Source organism: Prinia subflava, chromosome 14, assembly GCF_021018805.1.
Source record: "Prinia subflava isolate CZ2003 ecotype Zambia chromosome 14, Cam_Psub_1.2, whole genome shotgun sequence".
NCBI lineage: Eukaryota > Metazoa > Chordata > Aves > Passeriformes > Cisticolidae > Prinia > Prinia subflava.
This window is the reverse complement of record NC_086260.1, coordinates 20,113,392-20,119,391: the sequence shown is the minus strand read 5'-3', so window position 1 is coordinate 20,119,391 and position 6,000 is coordinate 20,113,392. Positions and strand designations below refer to the sequence as shown.

Sequence of the window (6,000 nt, the reverse complement as noted above, 5' to 3'; positions counted from 1 at the left end):
GTCCTGTATAGATATTGGCTGTGCAGTACACAACAAACTGCTAAATTATGTAATTACAAAAAAATGTATTTTCCTTGTTTGTTAGTTTTTCATTATAATACTTTATAATGAATTCCTCAATGGTCTCTTGTGTGTTCAAGTATATTTAAGTAATGCATTTCCATTCTTTAGAACATATCTGATCATATAAATTAATAACAAATAAATTATACTAACAATTTTTAGACCATGATAGCAGACTTGGGTGATATGTAATGAGGAAAGTCAAAACAGAAGCTTAATGGGTAGTGGAAACTATTTTGTAATTCAGTTTGACAGATATTTGTAGGTGAATATATAAACTGATAAAGAGGAAAGAACAGTCCATAAGTTCATGACTGATGAGTACACCACCTCTGTGGACTAGACTGATAGGGCCTCATTCTGAAATGAACAGAAAATTGAATTTTATTTCAATTCTTTTGTTTTTTGGAGCTTTTTGTTTCTCTTGGGTTAAGTGCTTACTCAAAATCTGATCACCACATCATGGTAAAGGCAATATTTTTTTTTGTTTTTTTTAGTTCTGTAGCCTTCATTGTAAATCAAGTAACACTAGGGAAGCACAGAGGAATAGAGTAGAGCCAGATTCAATGACTAAAGCTGAAGTACATTTTCCTGTGTTTTTAAAGCACACACCTGCAGTTGCTTGCTAGGAATTATGCAGCCAGAATCAAGATTCTCTTTTTTAAAGACATTAAGCACTAAATAACACCCATTTTCACCAAAACATGAAAGGGAGCTAGCTGCTGCTAGAGTCTTCGGTGAGAAGAAAGAATTGGGAAGGATGAAGGGATGCACAGGAATTGAAGACAGTAATATTATACGTTATGTTATTTTGAATTACTTATACTTAGAATAAGTAAACAGAATAGTTGTAAAAAGTATGTTTTATACTTTTCTGTTTCCAAAATCAGTATAGCATAGATGGAAGAAAATAAGAGACTTGGAAATATGTATTTCATATTTACTTTACTGGGTTAGGGCCTTAATTTGGGCTAATTGAAATTTAAAAAAAAATGCTGTTAATTTCAGTGGAGTTTTCACAGTTCCTGTTGTGAAAGCAGAAGGAACTGCGAATATACTGCATTTTTAAGGTAGAAAACAAAAAACTGAAGTCTGCTAGCCAAAAATCTATTTGAAGATAGAAACTGTTGACAAGTGCAAACATTAGACATAGTATCACATGGCACCTTATAATATAAATAATGGTTTAAGTTTTACAACAGACTGTTTTCCTCTAACAGTTGCCTGAAAGATATGTCTAGTAGTTAATGGGAACCTCTTACAATAAGGAAAACAAAAAAAGTCGTAATTTACTCACATGATCTGGCTCTTTTTGGCCTTAATGGCACCTATCCTGCATCATGGCACCAAGAACAACACAGATGGTCCTGTGATTACAGTGAGGAGAACTTTCATCAGCTGCACAAAAGTCAGCCTTAAGGACACAATCGCTATTATCCTACCCGTTGGATTCCAGTGTTGTCTTGAACTCAAGGAATGACTATTATTGAAGGGTTTGGATTATGTGACCCTGAGGTTCTTTGCATGGATGTTGTTTCTACTAATACAATAAGTAGATTAGCTGTAAAATTCTGGTTACTTTTTTCCCCTTCTCTTGAACTGCACATTTTTCTAGCAAGCCTTTTGAGTACAATTTAGCAAAATATTTTTTCCCAGAAATCTCTCCAATGGTTTTATACATGGTTGGTATATTCTGTTCTTTGGCACTGATAATGCTGACAGTCCCCTGTAGAGGGTCTGCTGCTCTGAGATGGGCTGTGATGAACTCTGCTATCAAGTTTATTGAATGATAGCAAGCTTAATTCATTGCAGTGTTGTTGCAGCCTTATGACAACTCTGTCTTCCCACAGTGATTGTTCCGTGGAAAGAAGATTCTTAGGTTACTGGTCCTCTGTGAGGATGCCTCTGGCTTTTGCTGGCTATCACAAGGCCCTCAGTCTTTGCCAGTGAGTGAGTCACAAAAAGATAAGGCAGAACCTGATGTTCCTGGCCTTTTCATATAGACAGGAATGGTGTGACATGTTTAAAAAACTGTGAGCAGCTGACACTACTTAGAACAAAAGTCCTGTCATCATTAAGAGTACTGAGAAAGAATTGGATTTAGCAATATTGAGACAGGTCTGTAAGAGATTCTTATTTCACACTGAATCCAAATTAAAGGCTAAGCTGAAAATGGGCACTTCTTGTGCTCTGAAGCATTCAGTGTAGTGACCCACATTTTGTAGTGCTCATCCATTTTCTTACAGATGCAGACTTGCAAACTTTTGGGGAATACTTTGTTTGCTTTTCAGGTCAAGTGAAATTATTTGTATACGAAACCATGTCCCTTCTTGTCAATTTCTCCAGGAACAGATTTTCTCTGTATTTTTCATGGTTTTGAACAGAAATGTCTTCAAATAAATTTGCAGGTTCAAAAGCAATTGAAGTTTGCATTTTAATCATGGTTATTCCATTACTTTGAACTCAGAAAAAGTATTTGCCCTCTATTGCAATTATATCTGAGGTAGGTGGGTAGAGTGAGTCCCTTTCTTGGGGAAATACAAACTCTTGCTGGGAATGGCATTCTAGCATCTCCAAATAAACATCTCTGACAGCCAAGTATTTCCATGGGCTTTGGATAATTCAGATACAGCAAAAAAGGGATTATGCTAATTTTAAACCTGTTTGGTTGAAATCAATTTGGTTTGACATAGCTTTTAACAGTAATTCCATAGAAGTTGTTCTTCTCAATAATGTTTAATAGTGGCATTTATAGGTGCATATGTGGGCAAGAGAGAAGTAAAATTGAGATTATATTAAAGCTACTACAGGTCTATAGTGGTTCTTAAAATCAATGTGACTGCAAGAAAATCAAGAGAAGACATTAAACATATTTGTGGAATTTTGTGTAGGGTAGAGTCTGAAGGTGCATTGAAGCTGAAGACCGACGTTGATCACTTATGATTGTATACAGAGTGATCCAAACAAGCAACAACAACAACAACAACAACAAAAAAAAAAAAAAAAAAAAGGGGGGGGGGAAATAGGAGAGGAACAAACCCTCTGTATTTAGGATGAGAAGCCAGTGGTGTTTATAAAAGTTTCTCTCACTACCCTTAATAAAAACAATAAAATACCAGGAATAATTTTTAATGCAGTTTGCATTTTTTTTATGAAAAAGGCTTTCAGGCTTTGCATAGCAGCCAATCTGTGGGGCTTTTCCCCCTGCATACTACTTTTGAAAAAAATACAAATAAATATGGATGTCATCTTAACTTCTTTTACACTTAAGCCAAAACACAGACTCAGATTTCTGGGTTTTTTTCTGTTGATGCAAATGAAGGCATATAGCAATGCATTTTTAGATATCATGCTCTGAAGCACCTGCCTTTGAACGTTTCTGGCCTTTGGTGAACAGGGACGAGAAAGCAATTTAGCCTCTGCAGTTTTACGCAGACACAGGTGTATTTTTAGGCTGTTTCACAATGAGTAACACACTTGCAGCCCTTCTCTGGGTGGGGACTGGAACCTGCGGGCAGGCGATGAATGGCCAGCGCCAGACGCTCGCAGCAATCACGGGCTGCGGTGCGTGTGCCGCCGCTGCTGCCCCCGGCGGCTCCGAGCCGCGCCGCTGGAGCGGGGCTCCTCGGGAATGCTGGGAATGTTGAGTCAGGGACTGGCAACCCAGACAGCCGGGCTCGCAGCTGACTGAGGGACACTCGCTGAGGGGCGGAAAGGCGAGGGACAGGGGCACACGAGCCTCCCCTGATTGCAGCAGGTTCCTTCTCTTACCCCTCGCAGGTATTCCGCGGCTCCGGCGCTCCCTGCTGCCTCCTTCCTCCGCGCAAATGGGATGCCGGCTAAACGTGATGTTGTAAAATCCGCGTGAGGACGAAAGGCAGATGCAATGATTTGAAAGGTGAGAAGCTTAAACAAGAATATGGCTGGGATACACGACTGTAAATTTACTGTGATTAAGGAAATGCTACATATTGCTTTTTACAACTGTCTAGTAGCTGAATCTGGAGACGAATTTGCAGAATAGGCTTTTTATATTGCTTTGGAAATACACTGTAATAAATGGGACCAAGTGCACATCTTATTCTGGTAACAGAGTGCCTCTCCCCGTAGAATCGTCAACTAGAAATCTCTCTTGCAATTTCTCTTAAAAGCAGCCATAGGAGTCTATTTTTTTTTCTTTTTGTGCCTAGTGTTTAAAAATATTATTGTTGAAGTTTTCTAAAATAGGTTTGATGAGATTTATACCTAAATAATGGATAATGTTTAGTGTTTTAAAAACCATGTCAAGAAAAAGGTGAGAGATTTGTTCCCTTCTAGTGGCTGGCAAATGGAAACACGCTAATAGGATATTATTTTTCAGTTATGTAATTAATGAATACTGACTGAGGTCCCTTATTTATGATGCTTGGTTTAATTTTTTGAAAGGAAAAAATCATTTTAGGCTGGACAAGTGATGGATGTGATGAATGTGATGAAATCCACGCCTATGTTCACTAAGGATACATACATATTTTTCTGGGAGCACTACAGTAGTAGTTCGATGGAGATGATTTTTTTTTTATTAGTGTGTAATTGATTTCTAGGCGGCTACCTGCTAAGCCTTGTGATGGATGGATGGGAATCTACTCCCTTAGCGGCGAATTGCTCTTTCCCTGGTGATGGACACGCAGGCCGACCACTGGTATTGGCAGATAGAAGCTCGTTGCACACGAGCGCGGCCAATGAGTGCAGCCAAGGGGAGGGCAAATCCTACTTGCCAGGGTTAGTTTTCTGGTCGGCTTTAGAAATCAGTAATTTCACTTAGCTGTTGTCCGTTCGGGATTCGTTTTTATTTCCATCCTCGTACCCCCAGCCCCACGTGAGTGTCCAGGGCGGCCGCCTCGAACGCGGCCCCTTCCCGGCAGCCGCGCAGGGCGCAGGCCCCGCTCCGGCTCCCCCCCTCCTCGGAGGGCGGGGAAGGGAGGGAGGTTCCCCTCCATCAAGTCACTTCGCCCCTGGCATTGTTTTCTCCGTGGCCAAGCCGAGGGCGGAGCAGATCCCCCGTGTCAGCCCCGCCGCCCTGCCCTGAGAGGAGATGCTCTACTGCCCTCCTCCTGTCCTCCCTCCCCCTGGAATTGCAGAGCTCCACAGCCTAGATTGGGGCTGTGGGGAGAGCCCTCCTGCGGCCCTTTCCAGCCCAGGTGCGGGGGAAACATCGGGCACTGTCCTTCTCACCTCCCTGCAGGGCAGCGAGGGCTGAGGGCTCGGCTGTGTCAGGGCTGCGCGCCCCCACGGAGACCCCAGACCAGCCCCTCTGCCGGGGGTACTGTCTTGGCCTCTCCCCGCGGAAGGGCGGGGGATGGCGAACCTCCCACAGCCCAGTGAAGGAAAAACCAGCCATAAAACCCCACCAGCAGCAAAGCAGGCGAAGCTACCTCAGCCGCAGTACCCTCACGGTTGCGTCTGCTGGAGCAGTGCATTCCCCGTTGATTACTTTCACCGAATAAGAGGAGGAAAAGGGCCTTTTTTAAAAGGGTCTATTTCTACACATGCAGAGTGTGCAATGATATATATACAGTTCCCTTAAGGAATATGTTTCTGTGGGAAAAGCTTTCTTAGTTTCTTGATGGAAGAAACCTAAAGTCACAGCCTTGACTGTGTTAAGGGCTGTGTGTGAAAATAAATTCACATCACCTCAGTGCCTTAAAGGAAGCACTTTTACTATTTTTTAATTTTTATTTGTTTATTTTGTTGTTTTTATTTGAAAGCTCTGTGTAAAATGGCTTTCAAAGGCATGAAGGTGAGTTAGCATTTTCACTTTTCCTAGAGGAATCTGTGAGGAAGGAGAGGCTTTCTGTCCAGTGAGTGAAGAAGGGAACATAATTTTTTCTTCCAAAGGCTTATTGAGATAAGGGCAGTCCCTGGAGTTTATGGCTGTCCAGCTCAGCTTGAAACTAC

At 41.6% G+C, this 6,000-nt stretch overlaps 1 protein-coding gene across 1 annotated transcript in view; it reads left to right on the top strand.

Moving 5' to 3' along the window:
- The first annotated feature begins 1,449 nt into the window (after window positions 1-1,449).
- Window positions 1,450-6,000, top strand: part of ERC2 (ELKS/RAB6-interacting/CAST family member 2) — a 302,460-nt gene continuing 297,909 nt past the window's right edge. The window contains exon 1 of the mRNA XM_063411966.1: window positions 1,450-3,961. The gene's annotated coding sequence lies outside the window, so the exon portion shown is untranslated. The remainder of the gene's footprint in view (window positions 3,962-6,000) is intronic.